The 13,558-nt window shown below is 40.6% G+C and overlaps 2 protein-coding genes across 2 annotated transcripts in view; one reads left to right on the plus strand and one right to left on the minus strand.

Annotated features, from left to right (window-relative positions):
* Positions 1–3,357, plus strand: part of LOC147629015 (uncharacterized) — a 58,835-nt gene extending 55,478 nt beyond the window's left edge. Inside the window, exon 3 of the transcript XR_015267873.1 lies at positions 3,230–3,357. The gene's annotated coding sequence lies outside the window, so the exon portion shown is untranslated. The remainder of the gene's footprint in view (positions 1–3,229) is intronic.
* The window catches only part of LOC147629014 (nuclear transport factor 2-like), a 65,401-nt gene extending 61,955 nt beyond the window's left edge, over positions 1–3,446 (minus strand). The window contains exon 1 of the mRNA XM_086812218.1: positions 3,224–3,446. The gene's annotated coding sequence lies outside the window, so the exon portion shown is untranslated. The remainder of the gene's footprint in view (positions 1–3,223) is intronic.
* Positions 3,447–13,558: the final 10,112 nt, after the last annotated feature.

The following is a 13,558-nucleotide window of genomic DNA, read 5'->3' on the forward strand; positions in this document are numbered from 1 at the left end:
CTTCACTTCAGTTGTGGGATCACCCTGCGTGGTTACACAGACTCCGATTGGGCGGGTGATTTCGATTCCCGACATTCTCATGGTGGTTATTTGTACTCTCTCGGCTCTGCCCCTTTCTCTTGGTCTAGCAAGAAGCAGGATACCGTTGCAGGTTCTTCCGCTGAGGCCAAACACCGGGCCCTCTATGACGCCACCACTGAGGCTATGTATCTTTTACAGCTTCTTACGGAGATGCGCGTTCCCATTGACACCGCTTCTATCATCTTCGTCAATAGCCAGAGTGCGATTGCCCTTGCTGGCAATCCTATTTTTCTAACCGTACCAAGCATGTGGGTGTTCATTTTCATTTTACTAGGGAACAAGTTGAGCTTGGTACCATCCGACTCCAGTACATTCCTATGGCGGACAACCATGCAGACATCCTTACAAAGTCCGTCAACCAGCCCATCCTCGATCGTCTTCGCTCGCAACTGGATCGGCATCGGTCCTCCACCATCACCCTCCGCATATTGAGAGGGGGGATCTTCCTCTCCTTTCACATTTTTTCTCATTATTGTATCGGGCACATGAGTCAGTGAAAACCCCATGAGGGCACGGCTCATGTGAAAACCCACTGCATTGCATTTTTTCCATCTTGCAGTCCCTATGCATAGCATTCTGTTTTTTGTGTTTGGGGCGCATGTGTGAATGAAAACCTTGGCGCTTATATCAGGCTTACTTTAGCACTGATATCTGCGTTTTTGGGACAGCAGCCCTCTCTACTCGTCTCACATAGAGCTCCTGTACTGGATTTCATCATATATATATATATATATACCCCCATTGCATGCTGTGTGATTTGCTCTGATCTCTAGGATATTCGGTCCTTTGGTCTCTTTTGCGCTCACAGGTCCTCTTCCTCAGCAAGTGTAAGGGTGTCCCAAGTTCAGTGTTGGCAGCCAGTGCATTTACTGGGAGCTTTTGTCCTATTCAAAGGATTTATGCATGTTCATATGTGTTGAAGCCTGTGATGTGGTACAAGTGTAATACAAAGATAAAATGCATGGCCCCTATCAAAGAAAGGAGGGAGTGTGATGATTGCGGGTAACTGGTTGTACCCCGTGGAAGGAGCTTTACCTTCTTGATATGTGGTGTTAGTCATTATGAAACATAGAGAGGAGGTTAAATCTCACTCATACAAGGACAACAAGAGCACTCTTTGTTTGAGGGCGTATTATGAAACATAGAGAGGTTTTTTACTCACTCACACAAGGGCAACAAGGGCACCCTTTGTATGAGGAATGACATGTCAAGTAATACATGTTGAGGTTTTGTCAAGGTATTGGGCTAGTATTTAAAGTTTTGGGAAAATACTGAAGTCTGATATCCTAAATCCTCTGTAAGCGTAAAATCTGCGGTTTTTGCAACAAAAATTCTGAAGGGCAGGTGGAGAAGGAATATGGTGGTCTTGCTCAGAAAAGCCAAGGTGGTTCTGGCCAATCAGCCCATATAAGTGGTCAATGTACACCTCTGCAAGAACGGAAAACCATAACACTGACCAGTGAGATGATCCAGCATCAGTTTAAATTTCAGCCAGAACAAACCCTGCCTTTGCTTAGATACGTCTCTGCTCTACTACCTCAATGGTCTACTCCTCTCCTTCTTTAAGCAGGTAGCAGGGCCATCTCAAAGCAGCCCAGCCTTGGCAGGCACTCCTTGTCAATAGCCTTCTGCATGCTTGCACATACTGTATTTTGCTCAATTGAGTAGCAATGACAGGTCTGATATTTGTAGTTTCAGTCTAGGCATGGGCTCCACATTTAGTTGAAACATAATGTCTGGACTTGACTTAATGGCAATGATTTTGTAGCTGCACACTGCATTGATGCTACACTTTGAAGTAAATTGTGCCAGTGTAACTCGACATGTCCTGTGTGCTAGCTTGGTTATAATGAAGATGGTGACACCTTAATTAAAAATTGCCTCTTCTGGGTCGTCATGAATAAAGAAAATGTATCCTTCAGCACCAACCTAGGTCTACACAACCACAGTATACATAGCTTATTAATAGCTAATGTGAAATAAGAAGTTTTCTCAAACCGAAAACATGTGATTCCCATTTCTTTCATCATCCTTCAATGGCTGTGCTGAAAGCACCTGCACAACCTGCCATCAGTAAACGTTGGAGGGAAATTAAGGGGATTGTGACTAGGACCTATCAGGTGATCTATTGCTATCATAATCATAACATCTAACTGGCTACACCCCATGCAATAAGCTTTACCTTGTTAGTGCAGGCAACGGGGACAAGGGCACAAACATCCTTCATACGGGCACCCAGAGATGCATGAACTCCTGCAGCTTTTGCAGAAGGGCAAGTGGTAGTTCAACCTGAAATATAATGGCAGCATTCCCTTGTTGACAGAGTTAATATTGATTGGGGTAATTTTGTCGTATTGCCATCTGTAGGGGTGAGATCACTTTAAAAAATGCCCCCTACAGGTGGCTTGGTCTCACCCCTACATTTGTCAAAAAGACAAATATGGGCGGCTGAAATGTATCCTTGGCCGTTTATGCTCGACCCCCACCAGACTCTCTTGGTAGTATAGTGCCCCAGATTGGTTGAGATCTCCCAGGATGAGGATTTTCCTTTGCGTTTCCAGCTTATAGCTCTGTGATTTTGTACTGTTTCACTCATACTTAATAGAAGTCTCTTTCTTGCAAAAAAAAAAAAAGCCGATTACAACATTGCAGCCAGGACATTCAGAAGACAGAGGCTTAAAGACTAGCAGACTGGCAGTAATCATTCTACCAAAAAACATAAAAATAGTCATAGACGTGATTCCATGAGTAGACAGTCAAACCTAATTATTGGCAGTTGAAATCCACAGTTCATCAACATGATCTGGCATCTTACATCAGAGCTTTACTTAACAACTTGCTTCATATGCAAACAAAGCTTTGGAAATCGTTTCGGGAGACACAAATGCATTTTAAAAAATCAAACTTGACTAGAGAACGGGCAAAACAGATGCTGGCCACGGGCCAGGGATTTTCTTTGCCTGATTCTGTGACTGCTAACTCCGATTAGGTATTGTCTTAAGAGATTTTTCAAGCCAATATCGGAGGTGATGACTCACGCTGTGGCAAGCACACAATCTTGAAAACGTTGCTAAGTTTTCCCTTTACTTTTCTTGTCAATTGCCAAAAAAGAAAACAGTTTAGTTGGTTTCAGGCGACTTACTTGCAGGAAAAAGAAATGGCAGAGAAGAACAATCTCTTCTTATGCTCTGTCTGGTTCAGAGGACCTTCGAGTTGGTGTTGGAGAGAAACGGGGGGAGAAGAAGAACCGCAGGCCTTGAAATCCGAAGTTCAGAGATGAAAAATAACTTCTTCACAGAAATGCGTTCTACTGCTGCTGGTGGTTAGGGCAGGGCAAGCCATGGCATTTGCAAGTGGCTTGTGCGACACGCCTTCTGCCGAAATTTCGTATATATAACTAGATAATAGGATTCTCCATTTATTCCTATGTTTAAGAAATATGGGTTAATATCTATTCCTATATAGAGAAATATGGGCTAATATTTAGGTAATTCAATTTCTTATATAAGAATTGTGGGCCAATATCTAGGTAATTCAATTTCTTATTTAGGTAATTCAATTTCTTATATACTAAATATGGACCAATATTTAGGTAATTCAATTTCTTATATACTAAATATGGACCAATATCTAGGTAATTTAATTTCTTATATAGAGAATTAAAAAAAATATGGACTATTATTTAGGTATTTTAATTTCCTATATAAAGAATGGATTGCTTATGTGGAGAATTAAACCATAAATAAATAATTTATTATTTAAAAATTTTACTTTAAAACTTTTATACTTAATATTCATACATCAATATTATCACAAATTGAAATACTTAAGTTCTACCCTCTCTCTCTCTCTCTCTCTCTCTCTCTCTCTCACACACACAAAACTAAATATAGCATAGGTTAAAATGTAGATATATGCTCTCATCTTATACCAAAAAGTAAGAGAATGATTTTACCAATCCTAGTGTGACTTATATTAGGCTTGCACTTAGCTAAAGTATATGCAAAGAGGACAAAAGATTTGTGCTGATATTGCCAAACGAAGGGAAAGAAAATTTTGTTTGGAGCACCTTGATCATTATGAATGCTAAATATGGCTTAGTTTCAAAAGCTTAGTAAATGTTTCATAAGTTTAGTTTCAAAAGGTTGGTAAGTGTTAAGTTTGGAGTTCAAAACGATAACCAAATGAACCTAATGAGCATGGGAATAGTGAGTGTTTTGACAGAAGCTACCTACATAGCTTTCAAAGGTTAGTTTAAAGATGTATGTAGAGTTTTTAAATTTCTTATGTTGTATGTAGAAGCTACCTACATTGCTTTTAACGATTAGTTTAAAGATGTATGTAGATTAGCTTTAAAGGGTTTACGTTGTATGCAAAAAAGATCCTTTGAGTTGATAAATGCTATAGAATCCCTTCCTCTAAGGATTAGCTAAAATTGTATGCAAAACTTGCAAGTCGATTAGTAAATAGAGTAAGCACAAGATTTAAAAACCTTGAGTTGCAAAGTTAAGATTAATGAGAATCCAATTTGTTTTTGCACATTGCTAGCACTTGCTCATTTTTTAAGGGATCTAATGTTATCTTATGAGCTTAATAAGTTCTTTTATAAGCTTGTATGAGCTTTTGCAAGGTCTTTTAAGAATGATTTTCTCCAAGAGCTTACAAGATCTTGTGAGTTTCAATGGGCTACTAAGAGATCACATGATTAGCACAAGTGGTTTATAGGAACTCTTAGAAGATTTTGTGTAATCTTATGATATATAATAGGATCCTAATAGTGCTTAATTTAACATTGTTTAAGAAAATTTTCAACTACATTTTCAAAGAGTCATTCATACAAAAGACCATGACTTTCAACTATATTTTCAAAGAGTAATTCATTACAACAAGTATTATACTATCAAGAAAGGAGTAAACATGTAGAGATATATCAAGTGAGGAAAGAAGGTATACAGAACCCTATCTTTACTTTGCGATTAGAAAAGCAAAAGTTTATGATAAAATATTACCTCTTGAATGTCCTTGTCTAATAATGCACGATGGTACAACCCTAAATAGTACTTGAAGAGCACAAAAGAAAGATAGAGGATTTTCAGTATGGATGGTTGTTCTTGAAGAGAAGAAAGTATAAATAGAGGATTTTCAGTATGGATGGTTGTTCTTGAAGAGAAGAAAGTATAAATAGAGGATCCCTAGTATGTATGGTCATGATTATGGCTAGTTTATGTGCACATATAAGCCACTTAGTTGCATAATATTTATTTTTTTGACGAGTTCAATCAAAGTCCTCAAAATATGTGCATATTTATAATTAAGAAGGGGCATTTTAGAAGCATTTACAGAACGTGATATTGCATGCTTTTTCAAGTCAAAAATTATGTCATATCAAAAACGTAATTGCATTCTCTATTGAAAATCATGACATGCTCTTATTAAATTTTGGGTTTATTATGAGCATTGTCCTCATTTCGATTGGTTGAGTGTTGGGTTTAGTGAGGTTAGGCCTTCGATTTGCAGGAAAAACATTGCCATGAGTTGCAATTATCATAGACATCATAAATCTCTTTGGTAAAGTGATCCAATGGAGTAGCTTTGACTACAAATGGTATCTTCACATGGTATGTATGTCGTGGAACTTGGTGGTTTCTAGATTACTCTATGTGTAATCAACTTAGTGGCATACATGGAGTTCTTGGCTCTAGTAATAGGCCCATGTCAAGGTAATCTCACATGCACGAGATGATGAGAAGAAAATTTTGACAGTGTGCACTCATGCATGCTCTTACATATGTGAATGTGATCTTATAAGCTTATAGGATCAGATCAAAGTGCTTTGTTCATCAAATGGAATAATAAATGAATAGTGTTTTTTTAAAGATAATAAATGGATAGTGTATTTATTTTTTAGGTCATAAATGGTAGTGTATTTATTTTTTGAGGTAATAAATGGTAGTGTATTTATTTTTTGAGGTAATAAATGGTAGTGTATTTATTTTTGAGATAGTTTCTCATGTGAAAGTGTATGTGACTAGGAATAATTTAGAGAAGTAAAAGTGGACACAAGAGTTGTTGCATGCTCATAAGAGTTCTTTAAATTTAATATACATTTGTCATTGTGCTTCTTCCTTTCCATATTGAGGTGGTAGTCATAAACATGTTTTTGCTTGCATGACAAGGAATCGTTAAGAGAAGTAAAAGTGGACACAAGAGTTTCTTTAAGCTCATAAGAGTTCTTTAAACTTAATATACATTTTCCACTATGCTTCTTCCTTTCCATATTGAGGTAGTACTCATAAACATGACTTTGCTTGCATGGATACAACTTAGATTAATGTGATCATCTTTCAATGTCTAAGATTAGATTAATGTGATCATCTTTTAATGTTTAAGATTAGATTTTATGACCACAGTGTGTATGATAAAAGCTCTTAAGATCTCATAATACCATTCATGAGCTCGTGATCTTTCTTAAGATCACGAGCTCATGAATGGTATAGCTCATATAATTTCAAAAAATCTTGTTAGAGATCCAATGAGATCATAAGACCCATAAGACCTCCTACGAGCACTTAGAATCACATAAAGGTTGAGAAGAACTTAGCTTAGTCCTAGTGCTTATAAAATCTTGAGACGATCAAAGCTAATTAGGTCACTAGAAATGACTAGAGATCTAGTCAATGTACTGAGATGACTAGAGATGATTGTGATCTAAGACCTAAGATGGCTTTGAGAGTAAGTCATACATGAGCCATAGGTGCTTAGAAGATCTTGAGATGATCAAAGATAAGATTACCTAAGACCCAACAGAACCTAAGTTGAGAACTCACGTCATATAATTTATGTAAGTCTCATATAATTTATGTAAGTCTCGTATAATTTCAAATAATTTCATTTAATGGTATGTCGAACATTGGTAAAAAAAAGGGTGCTATAAAGCCACACATCATAGGAAGTATGATTAGAAATAGATCCCACATGAATGAAATCTCTTTAAGTGTTTTGGTGCCAAGTCAATGATCACAAGTTGAATTTGTTGTTTGATTTTGAGTGGTCCAAACAATGAAGATATTCATATTCTAGAGTTCTAATCATATCAATGTAAGATTATCTTATAGGCTCATGATTTAAGACCTAAAAAGATAAATACTAAGATATTGTATGATCATACCTCTTCCGATCTAATTTGTAGGGATTGGAAGATTTCGTAAGACAAGTTATATATAGAGCTCTTATGAGCTATCATGGAAGATTTCTTAAGACTAGTTATATATAGAGCTTTTATGAGCTATCATGGTTATAGCTTCTAAAAGATCAATAGGATGCTCCAATATCAATTTGATCATCTATCTTTATCAATACAATCATTTTATCACCGGGTGTATAATTGGAAAGATCTTGATGAGAGGATTCTAACACACCAACCTCTGACAAATTTGGAGTTTTTATGCTCAAGTTATGGTCTCCCCACGAAAACGTAACCTCAAAAGTTCCGTAACAAAAGCCTCACCCTCATTGGCCTTATGGAATATCCCCTAGAATCTCAAAGAGCTTAAAAGGCCCAAAAGTGAGTCCAAATTTTCCGTAATGACTACCTTAAGCACAAATGTTATTATTTTAACGTCTTGGTCAAACCTCTCTCTCTCTCTCTCTCTCTCTCTCTCTCTCTCTCTCATGTCATTGAGATCTCACACCAATTGCTCCATCTCTCTCAAAAAACAATGCCATGGAAGAAGAAAAAAACAATGTCATTGACATAATATGAGTAAACAAAAATAATGTCTAAAACCAATATATTTCTTTCATTACAACCTAGTGAAATACATCAGTACGGACGCCGCACGTGCCGGTGGAAGAAGGAAGGTGGTATGGGGTAGGGAGCTCTACCAAATGGTGTAGGTGCGGGTGGGAATAGTGGCCTTGCAAGATTAGGCCGTGGTGCCCATGATGAGGAAATTGTAAAAGAACCCACGGGGGATGTATGTGGCATGACATGTTGATATTGGGGCTTCATTGACACACTAGGTGGCCATGGCGAGGCACTAGTTTATGTTGGGCTCATGGGTACTGGGAGGAGTGGAGGATATGGTGCCCCCACGTCCATCTGCTGCTCCTGTCGAGCATACTTACTAACCTCACCTCTAAAAAATTGGTTACCCAAATCATTGTGCACAGGGGAAAGTGGTCGCAGACACAAACTAAGGCACACCTCGTTGCTCTCCACGTTGATGCAATGACGTTGCAGTGTCTTGCATGCTCTAGCCATGGTCCCAGTACTGGCAAAGCAATCTAGGAATGCATCCCCGTGATCGGTGAACGTCCTGAGTAACCACCTACCATAGTACAAGCTCACAATTGGCATATATACAAATGGAAGACAATGTTTAAGACAATGACTATATAACGATTTCACTACTTGAATTGTGGTGTAATCACCTTGCAAAAGGATCGCTATGCTCAACAGTATATTGCATGGGATTCTCGTCTGCATCCAACTCGTATGGCGAGTGGGATTCTCGTCCGCATCCAACTCGTATGGCGAGGTTTCCTCCTACGGTCCCGGGTCCAAGAAGGTATCATTTCTCACCTCGAAACCTAAACAATTTGCTACTACGTGGCCTCCCCACCTGTCATACTTTGGACGATTGGATGTACTCTCACTGGGATGCGTGAAGATGGGATGACCAAAACAGAGACCTATGTGCACACACTAGTAAGTACGTTAGGGAGGGAAATCATTGAGCTTCACTTTAATAAAAACCAGAGAATCCTGCACGCACCTCTGCTTGGCCATCTTTCGACATGACATACAAATATCACGGGAAGCACAAGAACAAAGTTCTTCGCAATGTGAAGTACCAAGTTCCTACCTTCCACACAATAATCCCCAGGTGCTCCACATGTAGAGTGCACACCATAGTGCCATCAACCTGTAGGAACTCTGTAGAAGCAAGCACAAAAGGCGATTCCACAAGTACCTCCCTAAAAACATTCCATCGAGGAACCACATTATCATCCTTACGGAGACACAGATTTGTAGGAAAATCAGCCCACACCAAGCACAGGTCTCCAAGGCTATCGAAGGCATCCATGCTTCCCCACCTCGTCACTCAAAGATCCCATGCATTGTTGTAATACTGCAAGATTCTTGGAACAAGAAAGTATGTAAGGCGACTGCAAACACTATAATGACAATGAATGGAGAGAGTCATTAGCACACCTGAGAGATCGTACCTGTGTTTTCTATTTCCCAAAAGCATGAGACGGAGATAATCAATATTGGAGCTCAAAACTAAGTGCAAGGGGTCCACCACAACGGGATGGTAGTCTTCATTTAGATAACACCAAAGACATATTATTACTGTTGATGAATAAATGAACTAATGAATGTTTAAATATGTTAAGTTCACTTACTAGATCCCAATGAATGAATAAATGAACTAATGAATGTTCATGGCATGTTAAGTTCACTTACTAGATTCCAAGAGGTCCGCCTTATCTTCTTTTAAACTCTCTGACCCTTGCCCTTTGCTCTCACCATGTGAAGGGGTCACCTACTCTTTGCCCTGTGCGTGGGACTGCTGGTCATCGTCATGCTCATCATCCTTAGAATGGTTGTCCTCAGATTCCTCATCAATGTTATCCCCTTCCCACTTTGGCCGGGACCTTTTTTGGGATGATGGAGGCTCCTCGTTTATGGATTTCTTACCCTTTTTCTTCTCGGGGGGGCCAATTGCTGCTCGGCGGTGGTAGACTTCTTGTCCTTTTTGGTGGCTACTGCATTCAACCAACATTAGAACTTTAAATTCCCAAAAAATAAGCTTTATACTTCATACAAATTAAATACTATACACAAGGAAACGTACTCTGAAACTGCTCTACCTCTCATGTGGAGGAAACTCCCCCTCTGGGTAGTCTAACCACCATGGGCAAAGTATCCATGTGTCCTTGCCCAGAAGCTTGTCAATCCACTCTTCAAGGTACATGAAGAAGCATTATGTTTCTACTTACAAAAGAATGTAATGCATCAAGAGAGTTAGAGATCTTACTCTTCATTTGAAATATGTGCTCAAGCGATCTCTACTAGCTTCGGAGTAGTGAATTTGCTCGTCTTTTCACCCCAACCCTGGTACAAGATCACTTTAAAAAAAACTCTTTTCCACAGTTGGGGTTGGCAATTTGTGCGCCAGCTCATGTCTCCTTTTAGTGAAAAGTACCTCTGACTCCTTGAGGGCAATCCCTATAGTTCTTGTCAAACATTTCTACATTCATCATGTATTCTCTACTCCCTCGCTCAGGCAAGCCACTGATCTTGGCTTGGTACGTGGCATTAAACTCTGATTGCAATGCATTTATATTTAAGAAACATATTTCAAAATCAAAACATGCTTTGAGAAAGAGGTGCGCACACACCTTGAAAACTAATTATGACAAGAGTGCCATGGGAAGCTTTAGCCACTTAGATCTGTTAGGTCCCTGAAGAGTAAGCACTTTCTGGGCCCATGCACAATTAGCATCATTAAACTTTGACAACAATGATTGTGGATCGGCAAGACCCACACGCTGCATCATAAATATATCATGTAACGTTGTGTTCGGCACATGAATGGTAGTGACACTGAAAATTTTGCATATTGCATCATAAATATATCATGTAACGTTGTGTTCGGCACATGAATGGTAGTGACACTGAAAATTTTGCATACATTTTAAACAAGGTATTTGATGACATATACAATTTATGTTCATTTCATACATAAAAAAATAATGTACAATCCACCCACTTGTTGATCATGCACATCACCAACAAGAACTCCGCCTCCTCCTCCTCAAGGGATCAGACCACTCTGCAATTCACCTTGGGAATCCTCTCTTTTTCGAATCAATTGGTATTCACCCATTCTTGCCAAGCTTTAAGTCGATGGTTGCCATTCCAAAAAACAAACATCTTTCCAACCATGTGTTGCCATCCTTCGGTCTCCTCTAGTATCGTGTCAAACTCACCTGACAATGATAGGTCGTGACCGACTACACTTCGACAGTTGAATGGAACGGGTGGTTTGCCCAGGGAATCCCTCAGAGACAATGAATGCCGCCATTGTCGATTCGTATGTGTCCTCCTCGATGCTTCTAATTAACCCCTTGATGGAATCCTCATTCGTGTGGATTGCCGGGTTTGCAAGGAGACGACAAAGTGGCACTCTAGAAAGGCGTCAACCAAGTGGTCCTCCACCCAATTCGTGGAGATGTGTCGATCAACCACTTGGCCGAAACTCTCTTTTACTCTTCTTCTACAATCGTGGCACTACTTTTGGCCACACGATTATCGACGGGCATTGAAGAACCAGCTCCCATATGGGTTGCGGAATGTGTAGCCTTTAATCCATCACCGACACTCTTTGGCCACACGATTATCGATGGGCATTGAAGAACCAGCTCCCATATGGGTTGCGGAATGTGTAGCCTTTAATCCATCACCGACACTCTTTTCTCACCACCAAATTCTGCAATTGATGAATCACCGACATTTAGGGCGAAAGGAACAAGAGGGCGTTGAGGGCATTTAAGGCAGAATGAGGGCGTGGAAGGAAGGCAAGAGAGGGTGAGAGAGCTTGCGTTGAGGGTTCACAAAGTGTGAGCCCTCCGCTGGCTATGCAACGACTTTAAAGCTGTTGCACAGCCACGCAGGCCACACTTCACACAAGCCACGCTGCATGGCACGTGGCATAGGCCATATGGTGACGGGTATTTCACGTGGTGTCGCCTCGTGGAATACGTAGTCCACGTGGTAATTCCATGTGTAATGCCTAAGTACGGGCATTACACGTGGCGACGCTCGTGGATTGAGCAGTCCATGGGTAATGCCCGCACTCAGGCATTACACGTGGCGTGCCATGTCTAGCCATGTGTGTGTTACACATGGCGCCAATAACTAGGCACCACATTGATTGTGCAGTCCCATGCAGTCCACGTGGCTGCTAGTGTAATGCCCGAGTGGGCATTACACATGGCTGCTATCATGCGTGGCATGTGCCGCGTGTGTGTGGCACGTGACACACTCGGGCATTACACATGGATGCTATCATGCGTGGCATGTGCCGTGTGTGTGGCACGTGACACACGCCATGTGTGGCCGCGTGGCCTACATGCCACAGGCCACTCGGCGTGGCCGGTGGCATGTAGGCCATGTTGAGGCATGTGGCATATGGCCCGCATGCCACATGCCAATGCTGAATGGCCTATGGAGGGCCCACAAAAGCCCTTTGCCCAAGCTCCCCCTCCCCTCCTTATCCTCTATCCCTCCCTATCCCTACAGCCCAAGCACCCCACCCCCTCCCCTCCATATCCTCTATCAAAGCTTCATGCCCCACCTCTCCTCTATCAAAGCCTTGCACCCCACCTCGCTTCCACCAACTTGCCCCATATTCTCTATTAGCGTGTAGACGCCTCACCTCTCTTCCATCAACACACCCTCCTTTTTTCCTTCTACGTGTCATGGCCACTCCATCATTAGAGGAGCCCACAATGGAGTGTATCATCTTGCAAGGATACATGGCGCTTGTAGACTCAAACAATCCAGACTTGTACCAAGCTAGAGAGATTTTAGGGAGCTTATCATGGGAATTAAAGCAAATAATCAAAGCAATGGAGTACGACCTTGTAAACCATAGATATGTTTGAGCTCAGAATATCAAGCGCAATTAGACATATAGAGTCATTAACAATAAGAATGAACAACTAATTAGATATTCGGCCCAATCAATGGTTGGGCGTCATAGAGCCTCATGAGTGTGTTTCCTAAGTATTAAACGTAGTAATAATGCTGGCACTACTTCATAGTGCCAACTTCTTCTTCGATGTAGTAATAATGTTCATGTAATGGTGGACATCTTGAAAACATAGCACTACGTTCATGTAATGGGGAGTTACATCGAAGAAGAAGTTGGCACTATGAAGTAGTGCCAACTTCTTCTTCGACATGCATGGATACAATTCGACCACACCCGAGATGAACATCAGATTTGGTGACCATGTCTTGTTATGTGTATGATCCAAGGTAGCATATTACCAATGTAGAGTATTTAGGTAGTTAGAGCTAGCAATTGTGTAATCTCTTAAATGACGAGTTTTCACGTAGCATACATGATCTTCTCACAATTGCGACATGTGAAATGAAAGAGGAGGATATGGAGGCCCAGTGTCTGTTCTAGGAATGCATTGATGAAGTGATGGTCAAACATGGTTGTTGTTAACCTATGTGACGAACATTGAGACGTACTATGTTTTACGTCATGTAATTAATTTAAATATTCTGAGTCATGGGCCGGGCTTGTCGACACCATATGTAAAGGATAAAGGGATTGGGTGATCGCCGATGAGAGGCGCACCTTGAATATCAGTAGGATAAGGGTTAGGATCGGTCGGCCATGTATGGGCGCCCATGTGTGAATGGCTAAGTCACCTATAAGAGTCAAATATA

The sequence above is a fragment of the Cibotium barometz genome, chromosome 18, assembly GCF_041138505.1.
Source record: "Cibotium barometz isolate CiBa-2024 chromosome 18, ASM4113850v1, whole genome shotgun sequence".
Lineage (NCBI taxonomy): Eukaryota > Viridiplantae > Streptophyta > Polypodiopsida > Cyatheales > Cibotiaceae > Cibotium > Cibotium barometz.